Genomic DNA, 26,866 nt, shown 5'->3' on the forward strand with positions numbered 1-26,866 from the left:
CCCTTTTCTCTTCCAATCCAGTAATGTCAGCTGGGTCCCTCTCATACTACCATCTTGGATTCTTTTAGGTCTGTCTCTGTCCTCCAATAAGCAATTTTTCAACTGTATTGAGCCAACCTAGATAACCCAAAATAATCTCCTCATCTCAAAATAAACTGATAAGCAACCTCATTTCCATCTGCAATCCTAATTCTCCTTTGTCAAGTAAACTAACATACTGTATTAAGACATGGGTGGGGTGCCTGGTGGCTCAGTTGATTAAGCAACTGCCTTCCACTCCCGTCATGATCCTGGAATCCTGGGATCAAGTTCCGTATGGGGCTCCCTGCTCAGCGGGGAGTCTGCGTCTCCTTCTGACCTCTCCCCTCCTATGTTCTCTCTCTCTCTCTCTCAAATAAATAAAATTAAAAAAAAAAAAGACATGGGCATCTTTGAATCCTATTGTTTTGCTACCACAGAGCTTTTCAGTTTATCTTTACTCTTTAAATACACAGACACACACAGACATACAGACACACACACGTGTATGCATGTATGTACATGTACATATGTATATGTATTATATATATATATGTATAGTAGTCAGAAAATGTCCCATTAGTTTCAGGTGTACAACATAGTGTTTTAACAAGTTTATACATAATGCTATGCTGATCACCAGTGTAGCTACCATTTGTCATCATACAATGCTCTTACATTATTGTTGACTATATTCCCTATGCCATACATTTTATTCCTATGATTTATTCATTCCCTAACTGGAAGCCTGTATCTCCTACTCCTTTTTACCCATCTTGCCCATCTCCCCACACTTACTACCTTCCCTGGCAACCATCAATTTGTTCTCTATACATATGGGCCTTTTTATGCTTTTTGTTCATTCATTTGTGTTTTAGAGTCCATGTATAGTGTAATCATATAGTATGTGTCTTTCTGTCTTATTTCACTGAGCATAATACCCTTCTAGGTCTATCCATGTTGTCACAAAGAACAAGATTCATTCATTTTCATTTTCATGGCTAAGTTATATTGCTCATGTGTGTGTGTGTGTGTATGTATACACACACACACACACGTATGCATACCCCACATCTTTATTCATCTGTCAGTGGACACCTGGATTGCTTCCATAGCGTGGCTATTGTTGCAGTAAACATAGGGGTGCATACATATCTTCAAATTAGTGATTTTGTTTTCTTTGGGTAAATACCAAGTAGTGGAATTACTGGATCACATGGTATTTCTATGTTTAATTTTCCGAGAAAACTCTGTATTGCTTTCCAGAGTGGCTGCACCAGTTACCCCAACAGTGCACAGAGGTTCCTTTTACTACATATAATTGCTAACACTTGCTAACACTTGTTATTTTGTGTCCTTTCGATACTAGCTATTTGGACAGGTGTAAGGTAAGTCTCCTTTTGGTTTTGATTGGCATTTCCCTGACAGATGAATGATGTTGAGCATTTTTTATGTGTCTACTGACCATCTGTATGTCTTCTTTGGAAAAATGTCTGTTTGTGTCCTCTGCCCATTTGTTCTTTGTTTTTGGTATTGAGTTATATATGTTCTTTATATATTTTGAAATATTAACCCCTTACTGGATATATCATATACAAATACCTTTTCCCATTCAGTAGGTTGCCTTTTCATTTGATTGATGGTTTATCAACTAGTGGTTTTCCACTGTACAAAAGCTTTTTATTATGGGGTAGTCCCAGTAGTTTATTTTTGCTTTTGTTTCCCTTGCCTGAGGAGACATATCCCGAAAAATGGCACTACAGCCAATATCAGAGAAATTATTGACTGGGCTCTCTTTTAGGAGTTTTATGGTCTTAGGTATCACATTTAGATCTTTAATCCATTTTGAGGCTATTATTTTGCATGGTATAAAAAAAGTGGCCCAGTTTAATTCATTTCCACGTAGCTGTCTAGTTTCCCAGCACCATTTGTTGGAGAGAATGGATTTTCCCCATTGTATATTCTTCCTTCTTTTGTCACATATTAATTGACTTTATAATTGAGGTCCCCTCTTCTGATTCATTTGTTTGTATGTCTGTTTTTGTGCCAGTACCATACTGTTTTATTTACTATAGCTCTGTACTATATCATGAAAATTGGAATTGTGATATTCTCTTTGTTCTTTCTCAAGAGTGCTTTGGCTCTGCAGTGTCTTTTGTGGATTCCTACAGATTTTAGTATTATCTGTTGTAGTTTGGTGAAAATGTGATTGGCATTTTGACAGGGATTTTATTCAATCTATCGATTGCTTTGGGTACTAAGGACATTTTAACAATATTAATTCTTCCAGTCCATGAACATGGATCCATGACTCATGTTCATGTGTCAGCTCTTGCCATTGTAGTAGTATATAACCACCCACATGAAACTATGGTACGATGATAAGCTTCGTTCAAGTATCTGAGTTTGGCAGCGACAGATCTGCTTCTGGCTATTGAGTGCCATTTGGCTGTGGAGGATTTGCTCTTTGTATCTCATTTTGGGATCCAGGCTAATGGAGCTCTGGATATTGGGTCATAGATTTCTAAGGCAAAAATCACAGGTTGATAAAGGGCATGCAGAATCTCTCAAAAATCTCATTAGAGGGGTGCCTGGGTGGATCAGTGGGTTAAAACCTCTGCCTTTGGCTCAGGTCACGATCTCAGGGTCCTGGGATCGAGCCCCGCATCAGGCTCTCTGCTCAGCAGGGAGCCTGCTTCCCCCTCTCTCTCTGCCTGCCTCTCTGCCTACTTGTGATCTCTGTCTGTCAAATAAATAAAATCTTTAAAAAAAAAAAAATCTCATTAGACCCAGTTTCTCCCATCCAAGTACTAACCAGGCCCGACCCTGCTTAGCTTCCGAGATCAGACGAGATCGTAGACCCAGTTTCTAAACAGGCCCACCATATGTCTACTCATATTCTCAGAGCCATTACTTGGCCAAACATCAGCGGGTCAGGAAGTGGTTCTCTAGTAATAGGTAGCAGGGAGGGAATGATTTACTGAATAGTCTGATCTATCTCAATAATGATTTTTCTACATCAATTTTTCTTGTTCTGCAGTGTACCTTTTTAAAACATTTTCAGTTATGTAACTATCCTCTTGTCTCAAATTTCTTAAATTTCAACTCTCCCTACTTTCAGGATTTAAAGCTGAGTAGTCTGTCCGTGCCAGTATCTTGATTGTTATCTGAGTTTCTTCAGTCACTTTAAGGTCAGAACGTATTTTAAAAATGTTCACTAATGGTCTTTCTTTATCAATTTGTTGATGTTGCCCAACTTTATCCTTTTTACCTTACTCATCTCTTTATTCATTTAATACATATGTTTTAAGTTCTCACTATGTGCCAAGCATCCTTATGGATAAAATAGTAACAGATAAAATTAGGTCATGTACATTTAATTTTAAAATTAGTCAAATGAACAAAAGCATTTCATTGATGATTGATAGTAGGCTTTAAAGGCAAAAAGCTTCAAATAATCATTTGTTCATGTTTACCTCTTTCTTTCTTTCCCTCTCTCCTATGTGTGTGTGTATGTGTGTGTATACATATATGTACACACATATGTACATATATATACATACATATGTAAGTAGAGAAATATATGTGTGTGTATGTGTGTGTACATATATATACACACACACATACACATATATTTCTCTACTTACACATGTGTGTATGTATATGCACACATACAAACACACGCACACACACACACTCATCCACGTATTCTCTTTTTTCTAAAAAAGAAATTTATTTACTTGTAAATAAATAAAATAAAGTAGGCAGAGAGAGAGAGGAGGAAGTAGGCTCCTTGCTGAGCAGAGAGTCCAATGCGGGGCTCGATCCCCAGACCCTGAGATCATGACCTGAGTCAAAGGCAGAGGCTTAACGCACTGAGCCACCCAGGCTCCCCTTCTCTGTGCTCTGTCAGTGTGGTAATGAAGAATTGATTCTTCATGGATTGTAGTAACCGAAATGCTGGTACCCAGATACAGTGTCATTGGTGCTAAATAGTGTGTTTAGGCATAGTTCCTACTTTCTGGCCCTCCCCGACAATCTGTGAACAACCTAACATATTTTACTAAACTACCTAGAATGGATTTTGTTATATTTGTATTCTCAATTGATAATGCTCCAAAATACTTTCCCAATTTATTTCAAAAATAAACCAATAAAAGAATTATATACATATGTAAACTAATCCCTTTTATTCCCATTTCATACACTTTTTATAATTCCAAAATGATAACATTAGAGAGATAATAAAAATTGATTTAAGTATAGCAAAAAGTCAATTTTAAATTTAATTCCAGAGGCATAATATTAAAAATTACTTTTTCATTTTTACCAGCACCTGAAATTCATGCCAACACTATTTCAAGAAATATTTCACCCTACAGGCTCTTACTTTTTATCTTTTTAAATTACAACCTTATATCAAATAAAAATTACACTTATTACAAATCTATTTACACATTTTTGTTTGCATGCACTTCTATTTTCTTCAGATTTTAAGGGAACATTTTGTTACAATTTTGTACAAATTACTTGCTTTCTTCATATTCTTTTCTTTGAATAAAAACAAGATTTCTGGCCACAAAACTTATTAATACAGAAAGAGCCCTCCAGCACTATGCCAGGAAGACTTTATCGTGGCTCTGTGAAAAGAGTATTCTCAGGAATCTTCCTGTGTAAACTACTCTTATAAATTAGAGTCTACTTTGGAAGTTATCGAATGTGATAAAGTGATCTCAAATTTTAGGTCTGTTGTTAGCAGAGAAAACTAGAAAGAATAAAATAACATTTTATGTTTTTGCAATTAGTAATTAAAATAATGTCAAAACTCTGGAAAAAAAATACCAAAGTTTAACTGGCTACATTTCTTTCTTTCTGTACCTTCCCTCATTCTATTTTTTTTATTTTTTCAGTATTTACTATATATGCATAATAAGCAATTGTAGGTATCATTTAACCAATAGTGTCATGAAAAATACTGAAAAATAACCCTGTATCAGTGTATTTCCCTACAAAAAATAAAATACTAATAGCTTTTTCTTTTTTTTGTGGAATTTGAGGTTTCCTTATCCAGTAAACTGCTCCCATGCAGCAAGCTATGAGAACTTGAAAAGGAAACGGATCTCTCTATATTTCAGAAAATAAAGCACACTATTATTTTTTGATGTTCCCCAGAGCATAGAATCTAGGCTTTGGGGGGCTAGAGAATCACTGCAGTGGTTTGTGAGATACTCCCATTCCAACACTAGCAGAGTTTCAGGGTTTTGAAAGCATTCAAGAGGCTTGGAAAACCAAATAGCAAACAAAGCCTCTACACGTTGTCAGAATGTATAGAAGTCCTGTCTCGGGAAACTAAAAACTATATGACATTTTCATGTATTAAATTTTGGGAAGCATTTGTCAGGAACACTTTCTATAATTGTGTAGTGCCAAGGTGTTTGATACATGTATCTGCTAGAGGGAAATAATTGTCCTAAATGTCTGCTAATAAACCATTAGTGTATTCCAATCATCTAATAGGCATCTAATCTGCTCTAGTCAATGTGTCGTGTTGCAGTGATTCAGGGTGATGAAACAGACGTACTCCAGGCCTTAATGATGCTTATATTCCCATACAATAACAAAGAGAAAAATAAATCTGTTTTAGATAAGGTATTTCACATGGTAACCTGGTAATTCAGTGGGAAGTGACCTTAGACGGTTGGCCGGAGAAAGTCTAATGATTTAGGAAGTATATTTAAGCTGAGTCTGGAATTACTAGATGAGATCAATTATAAAAATATCTAGAAAGAATGTTCCCAGAAAAAAATAAATCCCAGAAAAAAATAAACATGGAAGAGACATGTTTGTTGATTTCAGATGTAAAGTCAATATGGTAGACTTATTAAGAGGTATTATGATATAAAATAATAGTACATTTGTATGTAAATTTTATATATTTGAAATTCATACACACACACACACACACACACACACACACATATATATCAATAGTAAGGATTTTTTTTTTTTTAATCACAGTATTTTTTTTCCTTGAGAAGCTGAGTACAGGCTCAGTCATTCTTAACCAACAAAGCCACCCAGGTACCCTCAGTCATTCTTGCAACAGCTGAGTGGGCATGGAAAGGATATCTTTTCCATTTCCAAAGCCATTCAACCATAGGTGAGTCCAGAGCTTAATAATAGTGCTGGTTCTTCAAACCAATCAGGTCTGTCTTGAAGAGTTTTGCATAAAACATGTAGAAATAGAATACAGGCAGTGGCAAGATCCAAAGCTGAACAATACAGAGGATGAAGGAGAAGCACTAGAATAGCAAATAATGTACAGCTGTTGCTATGAAAGCAATAAAGGAACCATGGCCACATGGCTGTACTGTATCCTGAATGATTGTATAGTTCCTGAAGAGAATTGCAGTCTCTATGAGCTCTGACTGAGCACCTGCTAAGACTGCACTATTTAATGAATTCCTCATGTGTTCTTGTAATACTGTACCATTTGTTTAGTGTATCTGCATATATTCTTTATGTTCTGACAGAGCTTTAATAACACATGTGCTATTTCATGCTCATTAAAAATCATTTGATGAGATAATGTTAAAATGTTAAGTAGTAAATCTGTAGGTTAAACAGTAAAATCTGAATGTTATACGTTTAGTAAGTAGAAGATATCGGATTAGAATTGAACCATATCTGACACTAACATTAATATTCTAGAATGAGCAGACAGTTAGCCAAGTCTTGATATAACACTGATTCACACATGCCTCTAGTACTCTTAGCTTTAATGAAGGTTAGAAATGGATACAAGTTAATGAGAAGACAAGCCAATATTTGCAAATATTTGCAAGAAAATATTTGCAAAAGATATACTGACAAAGGACAATTATCCCAAATCACAAAGAATGCTATAAAATGAAGAGTGAAAAAATGAATAAACCAATTAATAAGTAAATAAAAGACCTGAACAGATATGTCACTAAAGAAGATCTATAGATGAGAAATACGCTTATGAAAAGATACTCATCTAGCCAACATATAATACTTCATTAGTTTTTGATGTAGTGCTCAATAATTCACTAGTTTTGTATAATACCCAGTACTCATCACCATAATGAAAATAATAATAAATATTTAAAACATAATATAAATAAAAATGGAGAGCATAATAAAAATAATAAACATAATAATAAAAATATAATAATAAACAAAAATAATTTTTTTAAAGGTACTCTTCATCATATGCAATTAGAGAGTTATAAATTAAAATACCATGAGATAATGCTACTAAACACGAGGGAATCACAAATCAAAACCATAAAGAGATCACTTCACACCTGTTAGCATGGTTATTATTAAAAAGACAAGAGATTACAAGAGTTGGTAAAGATGTAAAGAAAAGGAACACTTGTGTTCTGTTGGTGGGAATGTAAAATGGTGTAGCTACTATGGAAAATAATATGGGGTTCCCTCAAAAGATTAAAAACAGAACTACCATATGAACCAGTAATCTCAGTTTTGGATATGTACCCAAAAGAATTGAAATTGGGGTTATCAAAGAAACTTATGTGTTCTCTAGTTCACTGCAGCATTATCCATAGTATCCAGCAAATGGAAACAATCTAGAGGTTCTTCAACAACTGTTTGGCTAAATAATCTTTGATATACACATACAATGAGAATATTGTTCAGTATTAAAAATGAAGAAAATCCTGCCATATGCAACAACATGTATTAACCTGGAGGACATTACAGTCCATGAAATTAGCCAATCACAGAAGGGTAAATACTGCAAGATTCCATTTATACGCAGAACCTAAAAGAGTCAGAGTCATAGATAGTAGAATGGTGATTTTCAGGATCTGGGAGAGGGGGGTTTGTTGGGGTCCAGCCTTGGCAGGTCCAGGTGTCCCTGAAGTAGGGGTAGCATTGGCGAGATGAATGGGAGAGCCACACAGTGAGTTCTGGTCAGTAGTCAGGCATCTCCATCTTTATTCTGATTATCGAGCTTCTTATATAGGCAGTTTAATTGGGGTAGGGGGTTACAAGCATTCACCGGATAATTTCTCTTTGTTCACCACATGTTATTTTAGTTAAGCCATAAAGGGTACAGACTAGCTCCAGGGATGGGGGACAGGGTCTTGCTTCTTGAGTAATCATGTCCCTCAGAGGTAGCACAAATATGTGCTTTTTGGTAACTTATTTTGGGGTCTGCAGTAAAACAAGGTATAGGTTAATGGAAAATGAAGAACTTTAGGGATAAACTAGATAGTAAAGAACTGTAGGAAAACGAGATAGGTCAATGGAAAACGAGAAGCAATCTGAAGAAACTAAGTATATAGGGGAGAAGTAGGAACGAGAAGGCATTAACTTTGTAGGAGGCAGGGTGTATTTTAATGGCTCGGTTTGTGAAAGCCTTGGACAAACTTCAACTTAGGTAGGACACCGTCTGTTGCGGTACACATTTAAAGTTCTCCATTGTCCTAGGTACAGAATAATTTATCTCCTTGGAGTTGCTCCAGCCCATAAGCCTGAGAGATGTTTACCACAGATTAGCAAGGGGCTCTTTATTTGGGAGAGATACGGGGATCAGGGGAAAAGGCAAGAGACTAACAGACCATTCTTATGTGTGGGGCTATCCTGCCCTCCGCAGTCACCTGCGGGGTGATCACTGCCTCGGCAGGGTTAGGCCTGCATTAGTTCAAACCTTAACCTAGTGAGGCAATGCCCTCTACCAGGCCTCATGGCTCCCAACAGGAGTTGGGAACTTGCTGTTTTTTGGGTCTAAAATTTTACTTATATAAGAGGAGTAAGTTCTAGAAACAGACTATACAATATTGTGTCTATTGTTAAACAGTACTATATTGTACACTCAATAAATTATTGGAAAGACTGATCTCATGGTGTTATTACTACAATAAAAAAAAGATAATTGTTAATATAAATTAAAAAAGAACAAGGTAGTTAAGATGTAAGAAAAAATATAATAACTATTGTATAAGTCAAAATGCTTTTACTCTCCATCTTAGGAATTTTGTTTTACTTGTTTTGATTAAAACTACTCAATCAATAAAATCTCTCAAGTATCAAAGCCAAATAGGTACCTCAGAAATTAGATTTAAGGCATCCCTAAAGAACAATTGATTTAATGCCGATTTAAAAACCATCCTACAGGAGCACTTGGGTGGCTCAGTGGGTTAAGCCTCTGCCTTCAGCTGGGGTCATGATCTCAGGGTCCTGGGATTGAGCCCCACATTGGGCTCCCTGCTCGGCGGGGAGCCTGTTTCCCCCTCTCTCTCTGCCTGTCTCCCTGCCTACTTGTGATCTCTGTCTGTCAAGTAAATAAATAAAATCTTTGAAAAAAAAACCAAAAAACAAACCATCCTACAGAATATGTCATTTGGTCTCAGTAATTTTATTAGGGAAACTCTAGTTTCATGTAAGTTTTCATGTCTGAAGCTACCAGAAATAACCTGTTTTATGAAGATATTGGATATTATAATTCAATTTATTGGATGTCTAATTTACATTTTTCATTGTTAATATAATCTTAGGTCAATCTTAAACATCTTTGAAAGTAAAGTAGCCTAAGGCCAGTAAACCTGTTATCAAGAATAGGAAGTTTTCATTAATTATGTTTTCTGTAGGATAGTAAAGTAAATAGTATACAAAACAGATCACACTTACATTTTTATACTCTGGTAAAACCAGGGCAAAATCATATTATCAAATTTAAGTGATTCATTTTATTTGAAATATCATATAAAAATTTCCTCTTTTTGTATTTGTAAAATCATATTAGCACTTTATTTAAAAACATGAACATAATAATGAAAAAGCTTCATTACTTTTAATTTTATAACCAACTAAACAAGGATAAACCCCCTTTTTAAAATTGCTGTCTAAACAGAAAAGTGTTCTTTAGAAAGCCAAACACTGTTCTAGAAATCTGTAAGTATTCAGTCTCTGTAAACCAATTAACACTAGAGCTTCTGAATATTCTGTAAAACTTTATAATCCAGTGTATTAATGTACTCCCATTTTGTATTATAGCTTATGTGTTGGGTAGATATTCCTAGGATATACACATAATGAAACAACTTTATAAGTTATAAAATATATTTTTTTTAATTTTTTTTTTTTTAAGATTTATTTTTTTTGACAGATAGAGATTACAAGTAGGCAGAGAGGCAGGCAGAGAGAGAGAGAGGAGGAAGCAGGCTCCCAGCCAAGCAGAGAGCCCGATGCGGGGCTCGATCCCAGGACCCTGGGATCATGACCTGAGCCGAAGGCAGAGGCTTAAGTTATAAAATAGATTTATAATTTATAAGCAACTGAATAATTCAAATTAAAATGGATTCCAATGAAGGAGGAGGATCTAACTGTTTAAAGCTTGGCAGTACCACTCTTCACATAGAATAGACACAGAAGCGTTGTCCTTTACAGATGAAAAACACAAATCCTGAAAAAGGCTTCAATAGCCTCTCTTCTCCCTCCAAATCATAAGTAGACAAGTCAAAACTGAAATTTTAGGGGTGTCTGGTTGGCTTTGTCAGTTAAGTGTCTGCCTTCAGCTCAGGTTATGATCTCAGGGTCCTGGGATCGAGCCCCACATGAAGTCACACAACAGGCTCCCTGCTCAGCATAGAGTCTGCTTCTCCCTTTCCCTCAGCAACACCCAACTCGCCCATATACATGATTTCCCTCTCTCTCTATTTCAGATAAATACATAAAATCTTTTTTAAAAAATGAAATTTTATGGGAAAAAATTAAAAGTCCTTTAGAGAATTAAAACAAACTCTCACAGGAGATGGTAATTTTCTATGACTCACTCACGGTGTGGGACCACCAGAAAACTAATATGAGCAAAAAAGGTCCCATGAAAGCTAAGGTTTAACTTTCTGTTGACAAGTGTCATAGTACTTGTGAGTGAGACTCCTAAAGAAATCTCAGTGGTGGGGCGCCTGGGTGGCTCAGTGGGTTAAGCCGCTGCCTTCGGCTCAGGTCATGATCTCAGGGTCCTGGGATCGAGTCCCGCATCGGGCTCTCTGCTCAGCGGGGAGCCTGCTTCCCTCTCTCTCTCTCTCTCTCTGCCTGCCTCTCTGCCTTGTTGTGATTTCTCTCTGTCAAATAAATAAATAAAATCTTTAAAAAAAAAAAAAAAAAAAAAAAGAAATCTCAGTGGTACCCTCATACTGTTGAAATGTAAGGTAAGAATTTACACTGAAGGTAAGAACAAAACGAAACAAAGAATGACAACCACGGGGCGCCTGGGTGGCTCAGTGGGTTAAGCCTCTGCCTTCAGCTCAGGTCATGATCTCAGGGTCCTGGGATCGAGCCCTGCATAGGGCTCTCTGCTCAGCAGGGAGCCTGCTTCCCCCTCTGTCTCTCTGCCTGTCTCTCTGCCTACTTGTGATCTCTGTCACATAAATAAAATCTTTAAAAAAAAAAAAAAGAATGACAACCACAAAACATACACACAAAGCTGAGCATATTAATTTGCAAGAGAAGGAAACCAATGACAGAAGTGATTGAATTGGGAATTTTTAAGAGCAAGAAAGGGAGCGAGAGAGGGGGACGTTCATTTTAGTTAAGCTAATTAAAGGTTAAGAGCAAAACTTCCTGCTAAACCTGTACTTAGTATATTAAAATAAGTCCCAGTGCTGGTTGTTTAGGAAATAGTCTTTATTTAAGTCCGGTAAGGGTCTAGTGTATTGTGGTGTAATGGAGTCCCTCCGAGTTTATGGTCCTTTATCTCCTTCATTGGTTAGAGTCATTTGTTAGCGTGTAAGAAAACACTCCATTTAGTTTTGGTATTGCCTAGGCAAGTGTCCCATTAAGTAGAAATGTTCTTTCTAAAACAGATCAGAGAAACTGCAAATAGTGAAGTACGTTGCTGCAATAAAGGATTTTTGTTTGACTTATAAGTTTTTATGTTTTCAATTAGTTTTGATCAGGGAAATAGGAAAGTTATGAGACTTTCAATGTTTAGCAATATAGAAAGTAAACAGGAAACCATGCAGTCAGGTTTAAAGTTTACAGTATCACAGATAATCACTTTGTCCAAAAGCTTCATTTGGTCTATAAAACTTGTGCCACAAGAAATGTGTCATTTTGTTTAACATTAGACCCCATGCTCATTGGAGAAGTGTGACTGGTGCCCACGTTGGGGGAAAAAAAAAAAGACAAAATGGTTGATTGCTTTTCTATTGTACTCAGGGACCAGCTTAGTGTATGTAATTTTCTAAGACATTCAAATGTTTAAAAGTAATAGAATGTTGAATTTGCAAAACAAAAGTTTAGTCTCAATATTGATTAGTCTGACCAACTATGGTATGGGTATATTTATGAAAGAAAAGAAAAAAATACAATTTTCCATTAGGGGAAACCATCTTTGTGCAACTGCTTTACTTTCTTATATTTCCTTAAGTAAAACTAGGATCCCAAGACATTTTAAATCCTATTGTCTTACAGCACTCACTCTTTCTGTCACAATTAACATTTCTGATTGTTCTTCTTGGCTTGCAGTAAAATCATTACAAAGACTATTTTATACCTCTAGTGATAGATATCTACAGCAGCCCAACCACTGTTATAAATACAATCTGACCTTTTCTGGAACTGTTTGAGTAGATAAATAGGAAAATTTAACTGTGTATTGACAACTATAAACATCCTTGTGCTTTCCACAGAGCTAATGAATGATCAAGTTTGTGGGAGTGTTGATTTCTTCTAATTTTCAAACTGAGTTACTGCAAACCTCCATTAAAAATTTAAAATATAGGGGCACCTGGGTGGCTCAGTGGGTTGAGCCTCTGCCTTCGGCTCAGGTCGTGATCCCAGGGTCCTGGGATCGAGCCCCGCATCGGGCTCTCTGCTCAGTAGGAGCCTGCTTCCTCCTCTCTCTCTGCCTGCCTCTCTGCCTACTTGTGATCTCTGTCTGTCAAATAAATAAATAAAATCTTAAAAAAAAAAAAAATTTAAAATATAGTGTCAACATTATAAAAGGACACAATCTCTCCGTACACAAACCTCCCTTTGTGGCTTGTGCAAATTAAAATGCTGAAAATGAAAACATGGATGCTTAGAAATAAGGACCCTTATTAAAAAAAGGACAGAGGGTAAAATATGTCGCTAACCTTTCCAAATTTAAGTACTTATTTTGGGTGACAACGTAATTATCTAATGTTCATTTTTTTAATTTAAATTCAATTAGCCAACATATGGTACATCATTAGTTTCATATACAGTGTTCAGTATCTCCTCGGTTGTGTATAACACCCAGTGCTCCTCACATCATGTGCCCTTCTTAGTGCTCATCACCCAATTACCCCAACCCGTGACCCCCTTCCCCTCCAGCAACCCTGTTTGTTTCCTATGGATTAAGAGTCTCTCATGGTTTTTCTCCCTCTCTGATGACTTCCCATTCTGTTTCCCCTCCCTTCTCCTTTGGTCCTCTGCCCTGTTTCTTCTATTTCACATATGAGTAAAGCCATATGATAATTGTCTTTCTCTGACTGATTTATTTCACTCAGCATAATACCTTCCAGTTCCATCCACATCTGTGTTCTTAATTAAATCTATAGAATGAGGAAAACCCAAGAAATAATTCTACTATTAATATATATAACGTGTAAACTTACGATAAAACAATTTTCTATTTTTTAAAAGATTTTTATTTATTGACAAAGAGACCACAGGTAGGGGGTGCAGGAGAGGGAGAAGCAGGCTCAATGTAGGGCTGGGCTGGAGCCCAAGACCTTGGGATCACCCCAAGCCAGAGACAGATGCTTAACCAACTGAGCCACCCAGGCACCCCAAAACAATTTTCTTAACATGGAAAATCCTCAGAATAAATGCTAAGATAGGAATTAATTCACCTTTTAGAACTTTGAAAATTTATGCATACTTATTTCCTCCAGTGACAATTTAAAAACGTAGGCTTTAAAATCTTGTCAAATAATACATCCTGCATTTGTTTGGGGATGTTCACCCAATTTGGAAAGGGCTTTCCATTTAAACACAAAAATAATTTTTAATATTGTCACTCAAAATATTTCCTTCAGAGTTTAACGATTATGAGGTAGTAGAGTTTGTCATTTTGTGTTGGTTGAATTTAAGTTAAAATCATTACCATGGAGTATGGAATATAAGCCTTTTCATATTTATTTATTTATTTATTTATTTATTTATTAGCGAGAGTGATCACAAGTAGCAGAGAGTCAGGCAGAGAGAGAAAGGAGGAAGCAGGCTCCTTGCTGAGCAGAGAGCCCGATGTGGGACTCAGTCCCAGGACCCTGAGATCATGACCTGAGCCACCCAGGCGCCCCAGGATTTTCTATTTTTATGGATTAATAATACTCAATTACATCTGTGCTTATGTATGTAAGGTCCATTATAAATATATATCACATTTTTTATCCTTTCATCCATTGATGGACACTTAGGTTGTTTCCATGTCTTGGCTTTTATAAATAATGTAGCAATACATATGGAAGTCCCTATATTTTTTGGAGTTAGTGTTTTCATTTCCTTCAGATAAACACACAGAAGTGGAATTGCTGGATCATACGGTAGTTCTGATTTTTAAAGGAAACTCCACACAATTCCATAGTGGCTGCACCAATTTACATTCCCTCAGCAGTGCACAAGGGTTCCCTTTTTTCCACATCCTCTTCAACATTTGTTATTTTTTGTCTTTTTGGTAATAGCCATCCTAACAGGTGTGAGGGGAGATCTCATTGTGATTTTGATTTGCCTCTTCCTGATAATAGTGATGTTGAGTATCTTTTCATACACCTGTTGCCTATTTCTATGTCCTCTTTGGAAAATTGTCCTTTTTTTTTTTTTTTTTTTTTTTGAGGGAGAGTGTGTGAGCTTGGTGGGGAGAGGAGCAAAGGGAGAGAGAATCTCAAATAGACTCCATACCCAGCACAGAGCTCGATACAGGGCTCGACTGTGGCTCAGTCTCATGACTGCGAGATCATGACCTGAACCAAAATCGAGAGTCAGATATTTAACTGACTGAGCCACCCAGACCCTACCTCTGCCCATTTCTTAATCAGGTTATTTTTTCCCCTATTGATGTGTAATTTTTAAATGTATTTTGGATATTAACACCTTATTAGATATAGTTTGCAAATATTTTCTTCCACTGCATAGGTTGCCTTTTCATTTTGTTGATGGTTTCCTTTGCTGTGCAGAAAGATTTTAGTTTGACATAGCCCCACTTGATAATTTTTACATTTGTTGCCTTTCCTTTGATTTCACACCTAAAAAATCATCACCGACTGATCATCATCACTGATACCAACGTCCTTACAGTGTATGTTTTCTTTTAGAAGTTTTATGGTTTCAGGTTTTGTGTTCATTTAAACCACTTTGAGTTCGTTTTTGTGTATGGTGAAAGGCAGTGGTCCTGTTTTCTCAGCACCATTTACTGTAGAGACTGTCTTTTCCCCATTTTGTATTCTTGGCTCCTTTGTAGTTTGCTGACTACTGATGCATGGGTTTATTTCTGAACTGTCTATTCTGTTCCACTGAACTATGTGTCAATTTTTAATGCCAGTGTGATACTGCTTTGACTACTTTACCTCTGTAATGTAGTTTGAAATCAGGAAGTATGATGTTTTCGGCTTGTTTTTGTTTTTTGTTTTTTGTTTTTGTCAAGATTGCTTTGACTGTTCAGGGTCTTTTGTGGCTTCCTACAAGTCTTAGGATTGTTGATTCTGTTATTGTGAAAAATGTCATTGGAATTTTGATACAAATTGAACTGAATCTGTAGATTTCTTTGGGTAATATAGTAATATTAATGAGATATAACATGTAGGTGATAATAATTTTTCCAATCGATAACCACAGGATATCTTTTTATTTATCTCTTTCAATTTTTCTCATCAGTGTCTTGCAGTTTTCAATGTACAGGTCTTCCATCTCCTTGGTTAACTTTATTTCTAAATATTTGGTTCTTTTTGATGCAATTATAAATTAGGTTGTTTCCTTAATTTCTCTTTCTGATAGTTCTGATTGTTATTGTACAGAAATGCATTAGTTAGTGTGCAGAAATGCATAGTGTATTGATTTTGTATCCTACAACTTTACTGCATTCATTAGTTCTAACAATTTTTTTGGTGGAATCTTTAGGGTTTACTATATATAATACCACATATCCATATAGTTATAATTTTACTTTTACTTTTCTACTTGAATAGTTTTTATTTCTTTGTCTTGCTTAATTGCTCTGGCTAAGACTTCTAATACTATATTGAATAAAAGTGGTAGGGTGGACAATCTTGTCTTGTTCCTTATCTTAGAGAAAAAGTTTTCAAGTTTTCATTATTTAGTATTTTAGCTGGGAGCTTGCTATATATGACCTATATAATATGTCAAGGTTCCCTTTGTGTACACTTCATTGAGTTTTTATCATAAATGGATGTTAAATTTTATCACCTTTTTCTGCATCTATTGAGATGATCATATTAGTTTTTAGCCTTCATTTTTTAAACGTGGTGTATCACGCTGATGTATGTATTATTCTTTATGTTACATCAGTACAAGACAAAATCAAAATGCACTTTTATTGGCTTATGTAAACTTGATTAGTGATATTCAGGAAATGTTATGTCCAATAAAAGGTGCATACTCACGTCACCCTTGTTTCCACCAAACTTATCAATGGCTGTCTGCTCTGGCTGAAATAAATTTCAAGACAGTTTGCTCAGAAGATTTTGCCAAAAATTTTTAAAGTACTGTTTATTTGCTTAAATTGCCATTTAATTGTTCTCTTGATTTTTTGGGGTGCATATTATTTGTCTTAACAAGTTCTTAATCAGTCTCTTTCAACCTGTTTGTCATTGTTTTAGATTCCTATTTCCAATGCCACTTGACCTATTTAAATATCTTAAAGAACTCACTGCAAAATCATATTCTAAATTGATACAGTAGAGTTTGGGTTTTAAAAAAGAGCATTCTGATTATAACTTACAGGGAGAATTTTAGAACAAATTTGTAAGAAAACTCATTAATCTCTCCCAGGACTTGAATGAGTTTTAAAGCCATTTTTTCGGAACACAGTCTAAAAAAGAAGAATAGCTTTGAGGCAGAAGGTAGAAAGTTCACTTTTGATATGCAGATTTTAAAGAGTTAGAATGTTTTTAGGTGTAGATGACTTTGCTTCTACCTCATTAGAGTACTTCTGACATTGTGAATTCTATCTGTATAGGAAGCAGTAGTGTTTTTACTGTAAATGGTTGTTCATTTAATCTTTTTGGAGCACATTATTTTAGTTAACACCATCTTGCCTTATCAAGAAAGTGGCTTAAGTAAATATTAAGTGAAAGATATGCTTGGATGAGAAGAAGTGCTTTAAGATATTTTTTCCCATTTGAGTCCTGGGATACATCTAACAGAAGTATAGACATATGCTATCACGGAAAACACCTCTTTGAATGGTTTGTCGGCTTTTGAGAAACTTAATATTAAGAGTGTCAGGATTTCAAGGAATAAGCATTTAGGGAGGACTTAGATTTATAATTAAAGAAAAAAATTTCAAAGGATACTACCAGGATTTTAGGATATAGAACAGAGAGCCAGAAATTTTATAATAGTTACCAGGTTTAAGACTGTATTTTGTCATTTTTGCTAATTAATTCTTTTCTGACCCCATATTAATTTGCACAAAAGCATTATTGTATGATGGAAACAATATATTAGAGATCTGGCCAGTTTTCTAACAGCTCAGTAGATTCCAGCAATGTTGAAACAAATTGGTCTATCTACACTTCTAATCCGGAGGTTAAACATAACTATATCCAGGTTTAGATAAGAACCTGTCAGAAAAACAAAATATATTCTGGGTGGAGTACTATCTATAATTAATTTTTCTTGATCTTACTAAAATATAATATTTACCCAAAGCTATTTTGCCATTTTGAGATGAGTGCCTGGCATGAAATAGGATATAAGAGCTCAGTCTGGGCACATAGAATGGAATTTTGAGAGTTAATCCTCCTAGTTAAACATATAGGTTGCCAGAACTCAGGTGGAAGACCAAGGCAGGGGGCAGGGAAGGGTGCAGTTAATGGACAGAAACATCACTAATAAATGCAGCAAGGAAAAAACTAAACACTCACACAAGCAACAATATTACTTACTAACCAAGTATTTATTGAATGAATGCCTATTTTCTGCAAGACTCTTTGACAGACATTTGGGATACAATGATAAACAAGACAGGTATTTCTCTTGCTGAGAGGCAGAAAATTGCTTTAATGGCTTTACCTAGAGGGTAAAAAAAAAAATTGCTAGTTTTAAAATTAATTCTTCCATCCTTACCTAATCCTTTGTCATGTTTTACCTGCAGAGACCACTGGCACCAATGGGGAATAAGTTTTCAAACTAGAAAAACAGAAACAAAGTCAAAGTCAAAAAATCTGGAGTAAATGAGGCAGGAAAACAGACAATGAGAGTACAGCTCTGGTTTTAATTGCAGTACTCTCTGGGAGTCTACAAAGACTTGTTTAGACTTAAAGACTTTACATGATACTTCCTCACCCACTCAAAACTATGAAAATATAATTATCAAAAGTAAAATCTTATTCTCAAGTTAATATAAATGAACACACATCATATGTTTTATTTAACCCATTATTACAGAAGGCTTTGGCAAAACACTGTACACAACTCTATGCCAAAATCATATTGACTCTCTAGGCAGTAGTTGTGAGAGAAAAATCCATGATGAGGTTATCTCTCTTCCCACACCCCAAGTCGGAGGAGGATAGATTATTGTGACACAGTTATCCCTTTTTATTCTGCCACCAAATAGGCAGTTCTAGCCATAGCCTTGAAAAACTGCACATTTCAAAAAGGTAAAATCGTAACGTTAATGCAAATATAAAGTAAGCAAATATATAAGATCTTATTTAGCCCATTAATTAATGAGGGGGAAATTAAGTTATTATGATTGGTTCAATAGGTATCTGAGAAGCCAAATTATTTATAGTCAATTTAACAAAAAAATATTAATATAACATTGCTGGGTTAGATTTAAAACTGGTTAATGCTCAACAGGCCATAAATCTTTAGAGCAAATCTGTTCCAGCAGACAGAAATTCTTTGTATCATTACAATATAAAAATCTACAAGAAGAAATTTTACTTAGTCTGAAACTATAAATCAATAGTAAAAAAATCAAGTAAGTACATTACTTTAGACTATTATTGTATATTTTTGATCACCGTTTTAATATCAAAAGGACGTGCCTCCAAAATATTTGCCTTTCTTTTGCCCCTTTTTAGATAATTATTTTTTTCTGATGACTTTTGTCATATGGATATCTCATCCTGTCACATCTCCTGACACAAATACTTATCTGAATGATTTCATAACCCCTTTTCTCTTGTCTTGAGACCAGGGGAAAAGAACTTTCTTCCTTCCTTGCGGTCTTGAGGAAAAAACATATCATGCTGGCAGTACTTTCTGAGGAAATCTTCCCTTGCAAAGTTCAATCCCATCATTTTATACTCTGGACATAGGTGATCACTAATGTGAGCAGAGTCGATGTCTAAAAGTGTAGAGGGTCATTTACCTTTCTTTCGCATAGGGAGATGTTTGTGATCTTTTGTATATCCTTTGATTTTTGGGGGCTCAGCCAAAACAGTAACAGGAGAGTCCATATTAACATTCTGTTTTAGCTTTACAAATGTCATTTTATAATATTTCTCACTTATGTCTGGAAAACTGCCTATGGCTCTTATTCTACAATTATAGTTCATCTTGCAGAGCTACCTGTCTCCCTTATCTCTCAATTCTGAGCACACTGGGCCCTTGTTGATAATTTGACCTAAATGGAAGTTTCCGTTGTATATATTAAATATCAATGCTATATTGAAGTATAAAACTTACATCCTGGCTCCTATCTGAGCTGAAGGGGAAGTCCCTGTACCTGTGGTTCTCAAATGACAATCTGTGCGAGTGCAGTATCAGTATCATCTGAAGCTCTCATTGAAAATATAAATTATTGGTTCTCTACCCAGTTTTATCAATCATTATCGGAGGGCTGACAGGAATCTTTACTCTTCATACAGTCCATAGATGATGACAATGCCCAACCAGGTTGTGAAGGACTTACCTGTTGTTTATATTCATGTTTTTGATGCTTCTAGTATATCCGCTTTGGAGTATCACTTCGAGTAGCTGCAGGTGATTGTTTTACTATTTACCCATTTCATGTAAAGGTACATTTGGCTCTTTCCCTTCCCCCAGCTTACACCAAATAGAATAACAGGACAAAATCTGAAATTTCATAGTCAGTTATAAATGATACTACTCAAATATTCATATAATATCTTCATTTTATTTAAATATTTTAGTGTTTCTTTAATACTTGAAAAATAATGAAGTATTTCCTATTTACTATGGACAGAGTTAAATACATTGGAAATATCCCTTGTTTACACTCAGGTCATTATTTTTTAGATAGACGATAAATAGCTGTAAATAAAGTGATAGACATGTTAAACATCTGCATTGGAGAATCTACCTCCTAAATACATCAGACGCTCTTTGAGCCATAAAACGCAGATAAGAGAGCGGTATTCCTCAGATCATGGGATAGTGCTCTGGGTGGTTTGGTAGAACGGCCAGTTAGCTGTTGTGGCCTCTGGGCCTTGGCATTGGATAAGGTTCTTGGCCTCATATTTTCATATATTCTTAAGGGCAGCTGTCACAAGCTGGCACTCTAGTATGAAGTTATGTTCAGTTTTTTCCACATGGCTACAAGATCTGGTTATCTGACACAACTGGCATGTAGCCAGGAAAAAGTTGGAGTTTCAGAGTTTAACACAATGTCAATTTCTGAGCTGTGGCTACGAGTAGGACCCCTAACATCTTAACATGTCTACTTTTTCAGACTTTTCTGTTGCCCTCTCCCTTCCTGGACATCATGCCTAGACATGCACACATCTTTACCTTTCTGAACTGTGTCTTTGTAATATTGCATATGTTGGTTCTTCTGTGGGGAATCAACTCCTTCCAGTTTCACATGACCAATTCCCTTCAACTTTAAGGCTCAGTTTAGAGGATGACTTACTCCACATGGCTTCAATCATTATTTCCTTTCTTCACAAAAAGTACACTTTGATGTACTGTCATAAAAACCTATAGTCAAATCTGTCCTAAGGTTCATAAAATTATACTGAAATTATTTACTTGTCTGTCATCTTTACTCATCACAATAGTCCTTGGACATTTTATCTCCTTCAGTATGACCACCTAACTAAATCTTGTAATAGAGCTGGCATTCAGACATGGGTTAATGATTTAGTCATGGTTTTTCTGTATGACTGCCTCTAAGACTACAGATAATATTCTTTTTTTGAAATGTAGAAATAAGAGAAATTATGAGGATTTTATCCTAAAGAAATTTTGCTGAATTTTTCCTTGTAATGCTATCATATTTTCCCATTGCCTTAAGTAACATTTCCAGTTACATATATTATATGGATTTTCATGTTAGCTCACTTTTCAAATAATTGTGTCAGCACTCTAATACACAAATTTTCAGTAACTTTATCTAAAGTCTGTGAAGATACATCTGTTATATTTTACATTAAAATATAAGTATATATATTTCTTTTTAATATTCTATATTTTAATCAAATAATCATTAAAGTATGTATATAGTCTATATAAAATATGTAAATGTTGATAAGCCCATAAATATTGGTTTTTGTTGTTGAGCGAAGAATCGCAATATTTTATAAAATTTCTCAGAACCACAGAACATCTGAACAAACATATATCTATCTGAACATGTACTGATATAAAGGATTCACAAAATATTTATGCTATTTTCAAGTTCTTTGAATTATGGAATTTGAATTAACCATAAATCACGCCACTAATAGCACTCTAAAAATATCATATGGCAGGGCGCCTGGGTGGCTCAGTGGGTTAAGGCCTCTGCCTTCGGCTCAGGTCATGATCTCAGGGTCCTGGGTTCGAGCCCTGCATTGGGCTCTCTGCTCAGCAGGGAGCCTGCTTCCTCCTCTCTCTCTGCCTGCCTCTCTGCCTACTTGGGCTCTCTGTCTGACAAATAAATAAATAAATCTTTAAAAAAAATAAAAATATCATACTGCATTAGAATTTAGAAGTATAATACTAAGGAATTTTGAATCTATACCATCAAATATTTAATCTTAATTTGATCATGAATGATTTTGACTTGAGATGAATATATTTTACCATGCTCTACATTCCTCATTATAAAAACAATAAATGTTCAAAAAACATTAAATGTTCAACTTATATTTTTATGATATGAATAATGGTTTGATTAATGACACTGATTACTGATTTGTTATATTTTCAGTATTTTTTCATTCTTTAATTAGAATATTGTTCTGAGAGTAAATATATCATGGGAAAACTGTGATTATAATGTCCAAAGTGAGATTATTTTCTATATCATTTTGACTAGTATGATGAACTTTAACTTAGCTCCAACCAGATAATACAAAATAGGTATTTTATTCTAAACTGGAAATGACAAATGTCAATTTAGAATTGACTTTGACTATGATATAAAACTAAGCTTACTGAATCTGTAATAAAATAATTTTTCACAATAACAGGGGATACTCTTAGTTGCATTTTCTTTTTCTTTATATTTTTTAATTGAAGTGTAAACATACAATGTTATATTAGTTGCACCAACACAACATAATGAATTGACAATTCTATACATTATTCAGTGCTCACCGTAAGAGTAGCAACCCTCTGTCACCATACAATGTTACTAAATATTATTGACTATATTCCCTACATTGTACTTATCATCTCCATGACTTACTTTATAACTGAAAGTACCTTTTAATCCCCTTTATCTTTTTCACTCACCACCCTTCCTATCTCCTCTCTGGCAAACCCTCTAGTTTGTTTTCTGTATATAAGTCTGTTTTTGGCTTTTGTTCATTTGGTTGATTGGTTTTTTAGATTCCACATATAAATGAAATCATATGGTATTTGTCTTTATTTGTCTGACTTATTTTACTTAGCATAACATACTCTAGGTCCATCTGTGTGGCACAGATGTCAAGATTTCAAGAGCTCATTCTTACTAATTCCCGAGTAATGCACATGTGTGCATGTGTGTGTGTGTGTAAGTGCATACCCCTTTTTCCATTCATCTATCATTGGGCACTAGGTTTCCTTCTATGTCTTGGTTATTGTAAATAATGCTAGAATAAACATAGGGGTGTGTGCATCTTTTCAAATTAGTGTTTTTGTTTTCTTTGGGTAAATTCCCAATAGTGCAATTACTGGATCACATGGTATTTCTATTATTAATTTTTTTGAGAAACCTCCATATTATTTTCCAGAGTAGATGCACAAATTTACATTCCTACCAACAGTACACAAGGATTCCCTTTTCTCCATCTCCTCTCCAACATTACTATTTCTTATATGTATTTTGATACTAGCTATGCAGATTGGTGTGAGGTGATATCTCCTTGTGGTTTTGATTTGCATATCCCCAATTATTAGTGATGTCAAGCATTTTTTCCATGCATCGGTTAGCTATCTGTATGCTCCAATAGTTTATGTAATTTTTATTTATTTCTTAGAGAAGGAGAGGGAGAAGAAGAACCTTAAGCAGGCCCCACACCCAGCACAGAGCCCAAGTCAGGGCTTTATCTCAGAACCCTGAGATTATGACCTGAGCTGAAATCAAGAGCTGGGAGGCTTAACGAACCGAGCCACCCAGGTGCCCTTCCAGTAATTTATTTTTGCTTTTGTTTTCCTTGCCCGAGGAGCCATATCCATAAACATGTTGCTAAAGACAATGTCCAAGAGATTACTGACAATTTTTTCTTTAGGGGGTTCTATGGTTTTATTTCTCACATTTAGGTCACATTTATCCACTTTTAGTTTATTTTTGTGTATGGTATAAGAAAATGTTTTTTTTTAAGATTCCACATATAAGTGAAATCATATGGTATTTGTCTTTATTTGTCTGATGTGGGAATGTTGGGAATATGTTGGGAATAATTATGTTGGAAAAACTCCCAGTTTTCCCAACATCATTATTGAAAAGACTGTCTTTTCCCCATTGTATATTCTTGCCTCTTTTTTTTTTTTTAATTTTGTTTATTTATTTGACAGACAGAGATCACAAGGAGGCAGAGAGGCAGGCAGAGAGAGGGAGGGAAGCAGGCTCCCTGCTGAGCAGAGAGCCCGATGCGGGACTCGATCCCAGGACCCTGAGATCATGACCTGAGCCGAAGGCAAGGCTTTAACCCACTGAGCCACCCATTGACCATATAGGTATGGGTATATTTCTGGCCTTTCTTTTCTGTTCTATTATATATGTGTATTTTTTTTAAAGATTTTATTTATTTATTTTGACAGAGAGAGAGATCACAAGCAGGCAAAGAGGCAGGCAGAGAGAGAGGAGGAAGCAGGCTCCCCACTGAGCAGAGAGCCTGATGCGGGGCTTGATCCCAGGACCCTGGGACCATGATCTGAGCCAAAGGCAGAGGCTTTAACCTACTGAGCCACCCAGGCGCCCCTATGTGTCTGTTTTTATGCCAAAATTATACCATAATGTTTTGATTACTGTGGACTGTAGTATATCATAAAATCTGCAAGTGTGATGATTCCAGCTTTGCTCTTTCTTGGAATTGCTTTGGCTCTTTGAGGTCTTCTGTGGTTCCCTACAAATTTGTGTATTTCTTCCAGGGCTGTAAAAAAAAATGTTATGGGTATTTTGATAGGGGTTTCATTAAATTTGTAGATTGTTTTGGGTAATATGGACATTTTAGTATTCTTCCAATCCATGGCCATGGGTATGCCTTTTCATTTATTTGTGTTGTCTTAAACTTCTTCATTAGTATTTTATAATTTTCAGAGTATGGGTCTTTCACCTCCTTGGTTAAATTAATTTCTAGGTATTTTATTCTTTTCAGTGCAGTTATAAATGAGATTGTTTTCTCAATTTCCCTTTCTGCTATTTCATTATTAGTACATAGAAATGCAATAGATTACTGTATATCAAGTTTGAATCCTGAAAATTTACTGAATTTATTTATCTGATGTTTGTGTGTTTTTGGCAGAGTTTAGGGTTTTATACACATAGTATTATGTCAACTGCAGACAGTGGGTTTTACTCCTTCCTTCCAACTTGGATGCCTTGTATTTCTTTTTCTTGTCCGATTGCTGTAGTTAGGACTTCCACTACTATTTGAATAAAGGTGGTGAGAGTTGACAACTTTGTCTTATTCCTGATCTTAGAGGAAATTCCTTCATTTTTTCACCATTGAGTATGAAGTTAGCCATGTTTATTTCATATATGGCCTTTGGTATATGGAGGTATATTCACTCTTAACCCCCTTTGTTGAGAGTTTTTATCATGAACACATGTTGTATTTTCTGAAATGCTTTTTCTGCATCTATTAAGATGATCATATAATTTATCCTTTCTTTTAATAATGTGATGTATCACACTGATTAATTTGCAAATATAGAACCACCCTTGCATTCCTGGACTAAGTCCCACTTGATAAGAGTGAATTATTTTTTTAATGTATTGTTCAATTTGGTTTGTTGATATTTTGTTGAGGATTTTGCATCTATGTCAATCTGAGACTGGCCAGTAGTTTGTTCTGTTTTTCTTGATATTTTTTTGGTCTGGTTTTGGTGTCGAGGTAATGCTGTCCTCTAAAGTGAATTTGGGAAATTTTCTTTCCTCTTCTATTGTTTGGAATAGTTTGAAAAGAAGGGGTATTAACTCTTCTCTAAATGTTTGGTGAAATTCAACTATGAAACCATTTGGTCCTGTCCTGGGTTTTTGTTTATTGGAGTGTCTATATTACTAATTCAATTTCATTACTAGTATTTGATCTGTTTAATTTACCCATTTCTTCTAGTGTGTCTATGTTGGCTCCTCTAGCAATCCTTATTTTGTTTCCTATCGTTAAGACTCCCTTATGTTTTGCTTCCCTTTCTGTTTTCATATTATTTATTTTTCCTTCTTTTCCCCTATGTTCATCTATTTTGTTTCTTAAATTCCACATATGAGTGAAATCATATGGTATTTCTATGACTTATTTTGCTTAGCATGATATACTCTAGTTCCATCCATGTCATTGTAACTGTTAAGATTTCATTCTTTTTGTGGCTGAGTAATAGCCCATTGTGTGTGTGTGTGTGTGTGTGTGTTTCTATATATAATGGATAAAGTGATCCACCCATCTATCAGTGGACATCTGGGCTCTTTCCCTATTTTGGATATTGTGGACATTGCTACTGTAAACAATGGGATGCATGTGTCCCTTCGAATCGCTATATTCATATCCTTTGGATAAATACCAGTAGTGCAATCACTGGGTCATAGGTATTCTATTTTTAACTTTTAGAGGAACCTCCATACTCTTTTCCAGAGTGGCTGCACCAGTTTGCATCCCCATCAACAATGTAAGAGGGCTCCCTTTCTTCACATCCTCGCCTACATTTGTTTCCTGTGCTATTAATGTCAGCCACTCAGACCCTTGTGAGGCGGTATCTCATTGTGCTTCTGATCTGTATTTCCTTGATACTAAGTAATGTTGAACAATTTTTCATGTGTTGGTTAACCATATATCTTCTTTGGGGTCTTCTGACCTTTTCTTGATTGGATTATTTATTTTGGGGGTGTTGAGTTTGGTAAATTCTTTATACATTTTGGATACTGGCCTTTTGTCTAATAGGTCATTTGCAAATATCTTTTTGCATACCATAGATTGCCTTTTAGTTTTGTTGATTGTTTCCTTTGCTGTGCAAAAGCTTTTTATCCTGATGTACAGATCTTTTACCT

Source organism: Meles meles, chromosome 3 (assembly GCF_922984935.1).
Source record: "Meles meles chromosome 3, mMelMel3.1 paternal haplotype, whole genome shotgun sequence".
Taxonomy (NCBI): domain Eukaryota; kingdom Metazoa; phylum Chordata; class Mammalia; order Carnivora; family Mustelidae; genus Meles; species Meles meles.